Source organism: Gallinula chloropus (assembly GCF_964237585.1).
Source record: "Gallinula chloropus genome assembly, chromosome: 1".
In the NCBI taxonomy this organism is placed as follows: Eukaryota; Metazoa; Chordata; class Aves; order Gruiformes; family Rallidae; genus Gallinula; species Gallinula chloropus.
The window spans coordinates 138,729,099-138,744,964 of NC_140085.1; positions in this window are offsets into that span (position 1 = coordinate 138,729,099).

Here is a 15,866-nt window from a genome sequence, read left to right on the forward strand (position 1 = left end):
AACTTCGAACTGCCTCAAGCAACTTGTTTGCAAGTTACAGAAGTGTCAAGGAACTATGAGCAGTTGGAGCTTGGAAGGGGCGTTAAAGTGCTGAGTGGTCTTAAAAAAACAGTTTGACCAAACACACACAAGAAAAAGGAAGAAAAAAGGAGTTTCTCTTACAAAAAGTCTATTTTGATTGTAATTTACTACATAGTACCTGTACTGTGATGGTGGTCAATGTAGGGACACCCAAGGACAAGTTTTTGAAAGGAACAAAACAACCATAAGAAGCATCAGCCCTACAGTACTGCATCTATATGGAGTTGCTGAATTGGGAATGAGTAAAGTAGTTTAAGAACAGCAATAATGCAAATGCAACATATGAGAACATGTCCTTCTGAGGGCAAACCTGAGAAACAGATTGTGTTCATGCATTCAAAAGGCATTTTCAGGGAATGCTTTTGGAGTAGCATGGTGCCATCAGGTCACCTTTGCCCATGATGTCTGATCACACCACATCTGGAAAGATCCATAGCTGAAAGCACCCACTTAAGTATAACAGATAGATCTTTGAAACAACAGATAGCCTGACAAGATGCAAAAATACCTTGCACTTCCAGTGGAAGCCCTCTCAAAATCTAATCAAGTGTTGGACAGCACAGGCTTCTGAAGGCATTAAAGTAACAAATGTTCCCTGGCTAGTCCAATCATAAGAAGCAAGTGCCACAGGAGACTATTTGCTACTACAGCAGTCTGTGAAAGATGATATTTTACTTAAAGGAAAGGCAGCAGTTATTCTAATAGATTCAGGTATGACATCATGAGCAAATTTTATTCTAACCAACTTTAGACGTCAATGTGAGAAAAATATGCACTTTAAGGGTGAAATTCATCTGAGCTGTTTAAAATGCATGCCTAGATGAAGATATGAGATGAAGAGAAAGTGATTTTTTCCTTTAACAGCTATTAGTTTTCTGTCAGTTGCTCACACATGAGTCTATATGGAAGACACCTGCATCTGATTAGATAAATCCCACCATCTGAGACTGAATTTTGAGTAAAAAAGGCTTTTCTAAGACAAGCCAAGAGAGTCCAGCCAAGTGCAAAAAACACAGTTCAAAAGAAATGTTAAAACAAAAGGTACAAATGATGTAGTGAGATACAGCAAATTCACTGTTCAACCTCCCAAAACTCTGATTTAGCAACTAAATACTGGGAAACTCTTAAGGAGAGGAAGTGTATTATGACAGTACATAAGCACTCTTCAATGTGTATTTGTGTGTTAGGCATGTTTTCTGAAGGATTGTTAGGGGACAGGTGGATTCAGAAGGAAAATTTTGAAAAAATATTGTGTCATAATACACTTTGCTCAGTCAACTGCAAGTGCTGCAAAAGAACAAAAATAATTAAGCAACAATTTAATGCTAGTGTATTATAAGTAAGGCATCTTCTATTTTAGCAAGAACATGCTTTTGCTTCTCTTCCAGAAAGAAGAGTTATTGGATGTTTATGTTTACCTGCATAGACTGCAAAAGCTGACTGATAATACGTGACACTGCATACCTGGCAATGTTTAGTCACTGTACTGTATCTTCCTGGAGTCAGCAGCAGCACACCACTCAGATGACTAAAGGGTTAGTATCTGATACCCTTGAAAATCATACCAGCAGAGAAGCAACAGGCAATACCAAGGAGTGGTTAGATAATTCCAGAGTAAGCAGCTTCCTCTAACAACTCAGAGAAGGAAAGGAAGCGTCAGAGGGTACACACAGATGAGCATGTGGGTCAAACCAGCAAGCAAGTCTATAAATATGAAAAAGCACAAACACAAGGCTGCTTATTTGGACATCTTGTATGAGATAGCTACAGAGTCACAATCAATCGTGGAAGTAAAACCAAAGACTTCATGGAATAAAGAAGATGTGTGGTGTACACAGATAAGCAAAGGCAAAGCTAAAACTGTTGGGACAAGAGTAGATGATAGAAGATTGGAACTGATATACATGAAGCACAGCAAGGATTGATTCAGCAAGATCCTGCTCGAAGAGTACAAACTGTAAGAGGGCAGACTGTGTCTAACATCAACAATGCAAGTAGGGGAGGGCATACACTTTAGAAAAAACTAGAGCAGATAAAGGACTCTGCAGCACACTAACATCCCCTACATACCTAGCAACTTCTGCCCTCCCAAAGGCAATTAACTATTTTCAAATAACAAAGGTTAATAAACAAATAATTGTCAATATTAAATGGAGAAATCATTGTGGTATTTGAAGAGTAAATTCTGGGTAGTGGAAAGAAAGCATCTGAAAAAGAAAGCAAGTAGCTAATGCTGCCTACATCAGGATAGCTCATGGCACCAGTCATTTTCCTAAAGAATAAACAGTCTGGCTTTTTCCAGCATGGGCTTGCTCTCACCCAGAATACAGTTTGTGGGGCACAGTGTAATAATGAATCCATCAGGTCAAACAGCCCTGAATGTTTTCAGTGTATAAAAAACAGCCTGCAAAAAGGAGGAGTTTGGACTTGGATCTCCTGGATGATCTGTTAAACCACTGAGCTTTTGGTTTAAAGAGGCCTGAAAGTCATCATCAGTTCACATCTTCTGGGACAGAGGAATGAGAACAGGCAACAGCTACTGGCTAAAAGTGTTTAAAACAATCACAGAATTACTAATTATATTTTATTTCTGGAAGCAGTGCACTTCCTCTAAGGCAGATTGAGTTTTTAAACATGTAACCAGTAATCACAACCTGTTTTCGTTGTCTTGCACCAAACAAACTACACTGCTACAAGTCTCTTCTAGGAGTTTGCAACTCCCTCCTAATGTTTCTGCAACCTCCCTTAGGGAAGTCATGACACTGCTCAAGATAATTAACATTATCTTCTCTCTTCAAGTTACAGCTCTTGGAAATACATTTTGCTCTGACTGGCTTTCTATTTTTGGAGCCTAGCTAAGAAACAGCAAAAGTGGGGGAAGAAAGGGGAGGGGTGTCTGTGCTACACTAACAGGATTGGCATAGGCTCAGAGTGGCTCCAACTTTGTGTATTTTTTTTACTTACAAATAGTGAGGTTTCTCACCCCCACCACCAAATCAAATAAGAAATGATGGATTCACAGAGCAACATTAACCCTCCTTTCTCCACAATTGGTGATAGCACAAGATGGACGGACAGGCAGCAGAGCATATGTTCAAGCTCTAAATCTCTTAACATCAGGGATATAAAGCTCACTGATACCCATTGTGTTTTGTTTTAGTCTTTATAGATTCTGGCCACTCATCTGCTGGGTACTGCATGAGCTCCACACACTTGTTACTCATCTTAACCAGTTTCTCTTCTCCTACTCAAAGTAGATTCCTTTAAATCTGCATAAACTAAAAGCAAGGGCTCTCCAGTAGCTGTTGGCTGAGCAATGACATTATAGGTACCTGCATCTCTTCCCTCCATGAGTTACCTTGAGAAACTGATATGGGATGGGAGATGGAGTACCAGACAATGATACAGGAAAGACAAGTTTCTTGACTATAAAATTCCCTGACACAGGGGAATCTAAGAGGTTGGTCCTTTTTATCTTGAGTACAGAACATATGAAGGCTTCCTTGAAGGTCTGTTTCCTTGGGCCATCTCCCATGTCCTGTAGGTGAACAGTCTTGGTGCTTTCAGCCAGAAAAAGTGATGTCACAGAATCACAGAATCACGTAATCACAAGGTTGGAAAAGACCTTTACGATCATCAAGTCCAACCATTCCCTATGCTAAATCATATGCTAAACAACATCCCTTCAGCATCAGAGACTGAATGACTTTGTCACTTACCAGCAGTTTTCAATGACTAGGCAGAAAAGTTGCATGCTCCTGATACTTGTCTCAGCCAGAGACCTTATATCTCAGCAATATTAGTCTTTTATACCTGATAATAATCCATGGTGGCAAAAATAGATACAATAAACTCAAGTTGCAAAACATTTCAAATAGGAATAATGTTGGGGGTAGGGGAGTATTGCTACTAAGGTGAATCCACTTCTCCTTATTTTAACAGCTAGAAGACTGTCAATGGTATTTAGACACTTTATACTATGGCCAAGAGCACCCAGAGCATGCAGAAGCAGAGAACAAATTCTTTAAAAGTGAGAAGTCTGTTTTCTTCCATCTTCTGAAATGATCTACCCTATGGATTAGGCCACTAGCACAATAAAGCTGTTCTTTCCAATATACGTTTACCTTCCACTTACGTCAGTCCCATTGACAACAGTGCTGTGGAGAAGGGCTTCAAGAATGGCAAAAGGTTTGGAAGTTAATGCCTGAAACACTTGGAGTGCTTCTCTCTTGGGTGACCCAGACATACAGAAACTGATCAGCATTCTAGCTGCTTCTTGCAGAAGCCACCTCTGCAGCCCCTCTCCTCCACCAGAACCCAGCCACACAAAACTGATTGTCCCAGGAGCAGGGTCAGTTTGAGAGTTGTACAGCTGTATACTGTGTTAGGATACTCTTTTCTGTTCCTGTCTTCTAAAAAAAAACCCAAAATAAACCATGCTGTAGAAGTGGCAAAATTCTTATCGCAAAGTTATTGGACACAGTGACCTGAGAGAGTTTGAAAATGATGCATAATTCCAAATTTGTGAAGCTCATATGTATCAGAGAGAGACAAGCACAATTTATGCATCATGATAAATCATCTGCTGCTTAGTGGAGATAAATAACCAGCCACCTTTCCTATGAAACACTGTGACATTTATGCGCTTTTTTATTGAATGTATAATCAAGATGAAAAATCCATCCCTGGTCGAAGTTCTCTCCTTCGCAGCTTTGGCATGTCCTTCCAAAGGTAAATGAAGCGTTCCAGCTACAGCTCCCTCCGGTGTTGTATCATCATTTGTGGGTTACATGCAGAAAGTTTTTTTAATGTGTTTAGAATAAAATAACTATCCAGAACTGAAAATACATTATCCTTTCCTGTCAATGCAGGTTTTTTTTCAGAAACTGCATTTAGGTAGAGCATTCCTACCCAACTCTGATAGCCGTGGTACCAGTGGTCTAAAGCTTTTAGAAATCTCACTAATGTAATTATCAGAAATTGCTTCCCAGAAGAAACTGAAAGCACAAATGTGCTCCAAGAGAGATTTCAGAAAATGCAAATGCTAAACACATTTGAAGTAGATTCTCAAGCCTTGAGATGTTTCCTTTATACATGGTTTTATTCAGTGATATGCACAGGAATAGGCAGCCTTTGAAGGTCGCAGTTAAAAAGTGGAACCTTCCTGTTATCCATAAACATTTGTTCACTGAAACATTGTCTTTGACTCCTTGGTTTTTCATCAGTGTGAATACATAATTTACAGTTTGATTGCATCTGAATGAGCCACACGTCTTCCATGCAGTAAAAGCTTTATGAAATAAACCATTCCAGGAACTTTCACATTATTAGCATAGACTGAAGTAAACCAGTTGTCAGTAGTGTATCTTTAATTTGATAAAAAGGTGGTTCTGCAAATTCTGAAGGTTATTCATTTGAACAGTATTTTCAGGATACTGATCAAAACCACTCTTCTGTAAATAGATGGTAGGCTGCACATACATTCCTGCTATTCTGCTTGTAAGTAAGCTCTATTAATACTCAAGTCTTGAAGTTAATTAAAAGACCAAATACTACAGGCACTGTTAGGCACCATGCAAGTTGCCATATGATTTTTTTATCCAAATATTATAGCATTTTTACCAGACCACTTCATTAAACAAATTAAAGATGTGCAAGTGTTCTGTTCTTCTTCTTTGCATTCATCCTTTTACTCAACTTTACATTTATTGCAACCTTTCTGTTTCCTTCTTTTCTAAATAATCTTATTTATTTCTTAGAATTTTTTTTCCGAATAGAAAATAGGCTTTAATAATCCCAAAAGGGAGTTCTTTTCTAATTTGTTGTGATATTTCAGAAACCTCATTCAATACCTGTTATTATACTTAACTACTTTTTCTCATTACTTTTTTTTTTCTTCACACAACAGCATGCATCATTCTAGTATCAAATCAAATCTGCCCTTTGAACACTTTTGGCAATACTCAGACACTCCTCCTTCAACACTTGTCTAACTCCTCCTGTTTATGACAGACTCACTATTCTGCACACACTGTGGTTCTATTCTGTCTTTTCCATAGTACTGATAAATTATATTCATGCCTAGCATGACATTGAACATACTTTTTTGGAGTTGCATTTTAAAAATTTACATGCATCACCTTCCTTGTGGATCAGCTTTACAGAACCTAATTTCCTCTTCAAGTATTTTGGGGTTAATTAAGAAACATACTGATCTGACTGATACTGAAGATTCAAAGTCCTACCAAAGCCACTAGAAGCTGTGGGGATTCAGTGACTCTGCCAGTCCTTGAAAAGAGTATTTTTGGCAACAGCTCAGTCCATCACTTATGGTACACTGGTACATTGTCACAAATAATGGCTGTTTAAAAGCCATTTTAGGCCACTGATAGATCAGTTTTCCCATAGCAATTTCCCACTTCTTTTCCATTAACTGCTTTCCTCTTTGTCAGCCACACAGTTTATCTTCATCCCTCATTCCAGCCGCAGGTCTGGCCTCTGGACACCACAGGAGAGGCACCACTGCCAAGACCAGAAACACATTATTGAATCTGTAGTCCTCACTCCCTTTTCTCCTCCGCCCTTTCCTGGCTGTCATGGTTGACACTTAGTCTTCCTGCAAGACAAACCGCTCCACCACATTAGTAGAAATTTGTAGAATTTTTTTTTAATTAAATAATTCATTTAGGATTTTTAAAAGCTTGCTCTCTGCTTCAGCTGCTTGTGTGGGTTTCATTTAATCCTGCTTCAGCTGCTTTTTTTTTTTTAATCCTCCATGCCGACCAAAAGTGTTTGATATTATACAGACAACTAACCTGTTGCTTCATTTTCTTTGTACGTGGGAAAATATTTTCATATGATATCCAAAAGAAGCTTAGAAAAAAGGAAGATAGAATCTCAAACTCAATTTTACACAGATTTTTGGGGGTTTTTTTTAGGGTGTGGGTTTTTTTTTAATGTTTGTTGTTTCTCTGAGCCTTCCCACACTGAAACCCCTTTGGCTCTGCATCAGGAACCTAACACAAAGGAGCCCACAAAGCCCTACTACTGCTTGGGGAGCTCCTCCAGCTCTGTTTTAAGCGATGGGAAAAGCTCTCAGACTTCCCCATGTCTATAAAAACGCAGGCAGGTTGACAGAAGAAGGATGCCCGGGAGGGAAAGCTCCCTCCTGCCCTTGAGGTTCGAGAAGCCCCTTCCCAAGGCTTCTTCGCACAGGCCCGAGCCCCAGGCCTGGTCCCAGCAGAGGGTGCTGCTGCTCCGCCAGCGGTGCCGGGCGCCAGGGCTGCGGCGGCCCGGCCGGCACCGGGTGGCTGCTGGGAGCCTTCACCCACCTGCATTCGCAACGGGAAACAGGTTTTTTTAGCTGGACGGAGCCGACTGCTCTAGGCAGAGCAACGAGGCGTGTGGTGATGGAGGTAACGTTTCTTGTTTTAAGGGCGACAGAAACCTCGCCTGCCAGATACCCGGGAAAAAGCAACCGGCTTAGGGAAAAGAGAGGTGCCTGCGTGACCCTGCAGGCAACACGCCCACAGGCGTGACCCCACCACTTCAGAGTCGGCACTGAAACAGAGAATTTGTGAATATATGGTGGTGAACTCATGGCACAAAATAAATGAGAGCCTTCCAGAGAAGCGCTGTGCCAAACAGAGACAGGTTAAGCAGCTTGCTGCAAGCAGTTCACTCTAACACAGCGGCACAAACCAGGGTTCTTTACTGGCTTCTTAACAAGAAGGTCTCTCGTTGCAGGTCAGCGTTCTCCTCCTCAACACTGAGAAGGCTGATAAAGTACTTCTGCGCAGACCTCGGAGACTGAAGTGCGATAAGCTTGGGCAAACAATATTGGTGGCCAGGACTGGGATTTTGCAGCTGTCTGCTCTCTCAGGAAATAACAAGAGCCGAAATCTATCACACTTTGTCAGACCAGAAGTCCATCTAGCCTAGTATCATTGTTCCACCAATGAATAGTAGCAGATGCCAGCACATTAAAAAATTTAAAACACAGAAAGCAAAGGGGTTCCTTCTGTCAACTTGTCTACTATCAGGGTTGTGATAAGAGGTGCAGAGTCTAGTTGGAAGCCTGTAGCCAGTGGTGTGACCCAAGGGTCAGTGCTGGGTCTGGTCTTGTTCAATATATTAGTCTGTGACCTCTACAAGAGTCCAGAGTGTACCCTCAGAAAGTTTGCTGATGTTACAAAACTGTGAGGAGTGGCTGCTGTACCAGAGACTCCCTCTGACATTCAGGGAGACCTGGACAGACTCAAGAGTTGGGCGAGAAAGAAACAAATCAAATTTAACAAAGGCTTGTGTAGGGTCCTGCACCTAAGGAGGAATAACCCCAGGCAACGGTGCAGGTCAAGGTTTGACCTGTTGGGAAGCAGCTCTGCAGAGAAGGACCTGGAAGTCCTGGTGGACAGCAAGTTCTCCATAAGCCATCAATACGCCTTCATGGCCAAGAAGGCCAATGGTATCCTGGGGTGTATTAAAAGTGTGGCCACCAGGTCGAGGGAGGTTATTCTCCCTCTCTGACCTGCTGAGGCTACATCTGGAGTACTGTGTCCAGTTCTGGGCTCCCCAGTTCAAGAAAGACAGGGAACTACTGGTGAGATCCAAGTGGAGAGCTACAAGGATGACTGTGGGACTGAAGCATCTTTTGTATGAGAAAAGCCTGAGAAAGATGGCTCTGTTTAGTCTGGAGAAGACTGAAGGGGGTATTTCATCAACACTTGCAAATTTATATCTAAAGGGCAGATGTCGAGTAGATGAGGCCAGAATCTTTCTAATGGTGCCCAATGACAGGACAAGGGGCAACAGGCACAAACTAGAACACAGGAAGTTCCATCTAAACATGAGGAAAATCTTTGGGGGTGACAGAGTACTGGAACAGGCTGCATAGAGAGGTTGTAAAGTCTTCTCTGGAGAGATTCAAACCCCACCTAGAACAATATGGTGCAACCTGATCTTGGTGATCCTGCTTTAGCAGAGGGGATGATCTCCAGAGATTTCCTTCCAACCCCTACCATTCTTTGATATCTTAGCAGCCAGCTGTTAAGGGAATTTTGACTCAGGGGCTGTGATGACTAACTTTTATTAAAAATTTTATTGTGTTTTATTAAACAGTCACTGACGGATCTACTCTCAGCAAAAATTTCTAACTCCTTTTAAGCCACTTAAGCTTTTTGACTACTCAACATCCTGTGGCAGTGAGTTCCATCAGTTAATTATCAGTCCAAAGAAAAATTACTTCCTTTGTTTATGTTAAACCTGCTGCCTGATATGATAATGTTGTATTATGGTACTAATTCCTTCTCTGTGTATCAGAACAGCAAGTACCTCTCCTCTAACTAGTTTGGAAAAAGATACTACAACTATTTTACTTGCTTACACAACTTCTGATTCACAAATAGTTTTGCTACATTTGTTGACACTGGTTATCAAATAGCAGATTCACATCCACTTTCATTTTTTGTGGTGGGTTGATCCTGACTGGAGGCCAGGTGCCTACCAAAGCCTCTCACTCCTTCTAGTAAGCTGGACAAGGGTGAGAAAATATAGCAAAAGGCTTATGGGTTGAGATAAAGACTGAGAGAGATTGCTCACCAATTACTGTCATGGGCAAAACAGACTCAACTTAGAAAAAAATCATCTCATTTATTACCAAGAAAAACACAGTAGAGCAATGAAAAATAAAGCTAAACCTTAAAACACCTCCCCCCACCTCTCCCTTCTTCATGAGTTCAACTTCATTCATCATCTCTTTACCTCCTCCACTCAGAGGCACAGGGTAAATGGGGAACGAGTCATCAGTTCATCACGTTGTCTGTGCTCATCCTTCCTCCTCAGTGGGAGGACTCCTCACATTCTTCCCTTGCTCCAGCATGGGGTCCCTCCCATGGGAGACAGTCCTCCACGTGCTTCTTCAATATGAGTCCTTCCCACAGTTCTTCGTTAATTGCTCCAGCATGGGTCCCCCACAGGGTCACAAGTCCTGCCAGCAAATATGCTCCAACATGAGTTCCTCTGCCAACAGCCCACAGGTTCTGACAGGACCCTGCTACAGCTCAGGCTTCCTACAGAATGACAGCCTCCTCCAAGTGCCTCCAAGTCCCCTGGTGTGGAGTGCCTCACCTTGGTCTTTTCCATGGGCTGCAGGGGAATCTCTGCTCTGGTGCCTGGAGCACTGCCCTCCCTTCCTTCTTCACTGACCTTGGTGTCTGCAGAGTTGTTCCTCTCATATCTTCTAACTCCTTTCTGGCTGCAAAATGCTTCTACTAGGTGGGTTGGGGTTTTTTTCCTTATGAACTAGGTTATCCCATAGGCACTAAGATTGTCACTGACGGGCTCAGCCTGTGCCAGTGGTGGGTCCATCTTGGAGCTGGCTGGTATTAGCTCTGTTGGACAAGGGAGAAGCTTCTAGCAGCTTTCCACAGAACCCACCCCTGTAAGCCTCCCTATTGCCAAAACCTTGCCACAAAAACACAATATAATTTACTCCATAGCACATTATATATAACATTGGTCTGAATCATCAGATTCTAAGCATTCTAGCATAAAAATACAGAGATCATAGAATCACAGAATCATAGGGGTTGGAAGGGACATCCAGAGATCATCAGGTCCAACCCCCCTGCCAAAGCAGGTTCCCTAGGACAGATTGCATAGGCAGGCATCCAGACAGGTCTTGAATATCTCCAGAGAAGGAGACTCCACCACCTCCCTGGGTAGCCTGTGCCAGGGCTCTGTCACCCTCACTGTGAAAAAGTTCTTCCACATGTTGGTGAGGAACTTCCTGTGCTCCAAAACACAGAGATTAACACCCTATTTATGAGTTGGGAGCAGTTGCTTTTCTCTTTTTTCTTACTGTAATATATCCAGCACTAACTACTGAGAGGAAGAGCACAGAAGAGCTGATGACTGTTGTTCTGTTTCTCTAAGCCCATTCCTATATTCCTGTATTATTATTTTTTTATTTGAAACTCAAGACATGAAAAGTATGACTTGTCACGAACAAAACATATAATTGCCAGCCTAAAGAATGCTACAGCTTTAATTAGATATCGCCTGAAGCCTCTTTCGCTTACATGCTAGTATCAAAACAAAAGCAGTAATCATGTCTAAAATAGCAGCAGTATTAAAAGACTGGTAGCTTTCAAATATTCTTCATTTATTTTTTAGTATTTCTGTACCATTATGCAATTTTTGTTTTATGTCATGTAGTTCAGAGAACTTCTGCAGTCCTTTCAGTGCACACCACTACCACCACCCACATATAACTCCTCTTACTTTTGCTACTTCTGTAATTGCAGACAAAGCGCTATTGTACTTTGCTACCAAAATAAAGAAGTCGGCTGTAATTTAGAATTGCATCAAGGACTTGGCCAATCAAACAATAAAATTATACATTAATATCAGCTGATACTTCTCTGTAACAACTGTGCAGCACAAGTGAATCCGGGGCTAATATATTACAGATGACTTTGATAATTAACTCCCTTGAGAAACTCCTTTTCATCTGGGGACAGTAACAATGCTTCTCCAAAAGGAAGAAAAAAAGCCTTTTTTTTTTTTTCCTTTACAAATTCCCTGATGATGCAGGACAAATTTGCAATTAGTCTGTGCAAGAAATAAACATGACTTTAAGGAACAGGTTATATCTCTTTTGTGTTACATTGATTTCAAGACCAAAAAGGCAAGTCAAAAGTCCAAGGCTCTTTGAAAAACAGTGTATTGATTTGTTTAGCCTGTAGCAGGGTTTGATGGGACAGAAACATTGAAACATTGCAGTATTTAATATGACAAGGCTTTAGTTCCTAATTATGCAGGATGGATTATTGGGAAAACTATGCAAATGTGAAGTCCTTGTTGTGAAACTCTAGGCAATTTCAGTTGGTGGGAGTTCTCCTTACAAAACAAAAGGTTATGTTCAGAGTTGTGAAACTTGGGTGGGGCTATAAATGAAACATTCAGCCAGATGATACTCTTGGTAGTCAGTGGCTTAAATTATTCCAAGGAAGTGAGCCCATGCCAACCGAAAGAGGAAAATAAAAGTCCCATCTTGACTCCCTATGAATGTGATATGCTGCCTGGTAAGTACTCTACTGCAAGGAATGGAAATTACCTAATAGTCTTGATAGGGTTCATCTTTGCTTTCCATTATCTTTGCAGGCTGTTGCTCAGCGCTCAGCTCAAAAGGCTCTACTGTAGATACACGGGAGCTATTGTACTCAACAGCCACTACAATGCCATTTCCCCATTCCTGTGTGACAGGTTCCTCAAAATGAGAAACTGTTGTAGCAAAAAACCTCTCCACAGCTAGCAGCTGAACATTCTCCAGAAAAATACATTATGATGATTTTCATCAGACCCCAGGTCTTTTCCTGGATCCTCTTTTACCTCTTTCTGGCCATCTGATAGATGCCTGGCCTTTTAAAGCACTCGAACTTCACACATCAAAACTGACCTTCGTTCATCATGTGCAGTCAGCACAGTTTGGGAGCTAGCTTCACTTACTGCTCAGCTATTGGTGCAGGGGGCTAATGTGCATGGCCTGGACACTCACTGATCATGGAACTGGATTTAACTTATCTCTGCCAAGATGAAGAGAAGCTCTTAAATTCCTGTAAATTGAGCCTTGGCCCTGTAGGATCAAAAGGGGACAATAGATCTTGCTCTCTGCCTAGTGGGTATCTCCTGAAGAGTCAGGCCATTCTGCCAGTTCACTACCATACTCTTCCTGATTCCCACTGCTCTTTCCTTATTCCCATCCAAACCTCTGTTCTGTTCATAGAACCATAGAATCACAGGCTGGTTTGTGCTGGAAGGGGTCTCAAAGCCCCTCTAGTTCCAAGCCCCTGTCGTGGGCAGGGACACCTTCCACTAGCCCAGGCTGCCCAAAGCCCCACCCAACCTGGCCTTGAACACTGCCAGGGAGGGGGCAACCACAGCTTCTCTGGGCAGCCTGTGCCAGGGCCTCACCACCCTCACAGGTAAGGGTTTTTTCTCCTAATATCTAATCCAAATCTACATCATCTTGTCATTCTGTGTCTCTGTGCAGTACTGAGCTCAGCTGTGCTGTAAACCAGATGATTTTCTTGCATAAACAGCTGAACTCCAGCTAGCTGAGACAGGGAACCAGGGGGGCAGGTGCAGGCAAGAGTTTTGCTCTTCAGGTGAACGTGGGGAGCAGGACAGGTCTCAGGTTATATCACATGGGTTTTCTGTGCAGCACATGATTCCCCTCAATGCCTACCTGAGTAGGGGTTCCCAGGAGAAGGACTTCAGAGTCATCTCTGTGTGTGACTGTTTTTTGCAACTCTATAATTTTGTTACAAATATTGCTTTTGCATTAATAAAGCAATAATAATAAAAAAAAAAAACCAATGGTCTTGGACTCCCTGAAATGATTACTCACAGATTTGGGACTACTTCAGTTAAAGTGGGGGGACACTGTGAGAAGTTGAAACATTCCACTTGTAGTTTCTGGGTTTTGTTTTTGCCTTTTCAGTTCTTTTTTAAAATCTATTTTAAAAGCATTCAGGACAAAATGAAATTTGGGCAAACTGAAAACATTTAATTTTCTTGCAATTTGTTCTTTGAACCAAGACAGTTCCCTTGGCTTTGTGTTGATCATTTGACTTCTAGTGGTAAAAGGTGATGGGCTTTTCAAAAACATGTTTCTTGGTACCATGTCGAAAATATATCACCAGTATTCTCATTAACGTTTTAGTAGAACTGGCTGAATAATATTAATCAAATTATGCATGAAAAAAAATTAAAACCCAACCTCTCTGATTTTTTTTCTGTCAGTTTCGCTCAGTCAGAAATAATTCTATAACTCAGAAATAGAAACTCCATGAGTACATCTGCAACATATTTCTATAGTATTCAATTAAATATTTTGTTGTGCTTTTGGACAAGCTGGACTATGATATTTTGTTTTAAATGTTTTCTGAGACTATAAACCCATAAGAAAAAAAAAGTGATTCAGTTTTGCCTAAATCTGCCGAAGCTCTGTTAAATGTGGTTTTATTTTGTTTTATTAATCTTTCTTGCCATTATTTTTCTATAAAGCACTTTTTGCCTTTGATGCCTTTGGAGAATGTCAGTTCTGTTCACTGTAGAAATTCACTTTCAAAAAAATCCTTTGGCAACAGAGAGGAAAATGCTATCATTGGCAGAGGAGCACTGTGTCATATTACAGATGTTCACTCTTATTAAGCTTTTTACTGTTGAGAACTAGAAACACTCACAAATTGTCAGGAAAGATACAGAAACACATTTGATATACCTAGCAGAACTAACAAGCTAAGGCTGCTTCATAACCAGCTGTAAAAGCCTGTGGAAAGCCATCTGATCTCCATGCTTTGGGTGAGCTTCTGAGAGCATTACATTCAAATTACCAGTAAGACTTTACTTTCATATATGTTGGCCCAATCTAGTTTCCAGCAATTCTCCTGAGAATCAAAAGACAAAGCTATAATGCCTAATGAAATCTCTGGGCGGGAAATGGTTACGTGATATGATGAAATCAAATAACTTCAAAATCACATGGAAGGAAAAAGGGAGAAGGGAAAGAGCAGGAAAAAAAAAAGGAAAAGGGAAAATGGGAAAGAGAAAAGGAAAAAGGAAAAGGGAAAATGGGAAAGAGAAAAGGAAAAAGGAAAAGGGAACAGGGGAAAGGGAAGCCATTATGGAACAGGAGACAAACAGAAGATAGATTACCTGTTTCTCTATCTTATTTGCAGAATCAATCTGATATGGACAGATTGGTGTTCAGCAAAGTCTATGTCAACAAAGTAAAGGTCTAATGGTTTGTTTCCATGAGCTGGGAGCGGGGGATGAGGGTGTGGGGGGCAGTATATTGTGGCTTGCAATCAGCAAGAGCACAGAAAGGGTAAAAGAGAACAGTGGTGGCTAATACAAGGTAGACAAAAAAGAGCTGAAAAATCTTGGGGTAGCTGAGACTAGAGAGAGGACACTACCTCTAAAGGATGGGGAGACTCTCCCCAGAACTGGAGACTTTTACTCGGGTAGGGATAGGAAGGAAAAGTCACTGGCAGCAATTTGGAGAAAGCAGCTACATGTAGGCAGGGGGAGGAAGCGTAAGTAAAGGGTCTCTGGGTGGAAAAGTAAAGAGGATGGCAAGCAGTCCTGGAAATGGAGGGCTTGATGTGGAACAGAAACAGACCATAATAATACTTACACAGATACCTTTAAGCAGGGTCCCCATTTTGGGTTTGGAGGTCCACCCAAGGCCACTCTTCCTTTCATCACACTTGTAGTAAGGATATTTTTGTGCACTCAAAATGCAGAGCTCTATGTTCTCACACAGTGTCCCAGTTATCATTACCTTTTAGCCTACACATCCTAAAAGGGCAGTCCCTAGAAACATGCTTCATATTAGGAAAAGTAGTGGGAAAGTTGAAGACCACAGGAGGCATAAACATAAGGCATAAAAGAAACAAACACCCAATAGAAAATTAAAGGATGATGTTTGTTTTTTTTAAAGGACTAAGAAAAACGAATAGTTGAAGGAAGCTTGGACGAGAGAGAGGGGATAAAAAGCAGCTGAAATCTGCAGCAAATTAAAGGAAGGACATGTGTTTGGGTGGATGTTTATACTTCAATCATCACAAGGAAGGAGTGGAGATACAGACTGAAGAGCAGTTTTTCTCTTCAGTTTTCTTACCCAGCTAGTCAGTATAGCCCTCACAAGTATTCCCTTTTATAGGAGCTAAGTAACTCCTCATAGTCTACTGGTCATACACTAACACGTAGCTGAAAGAGGT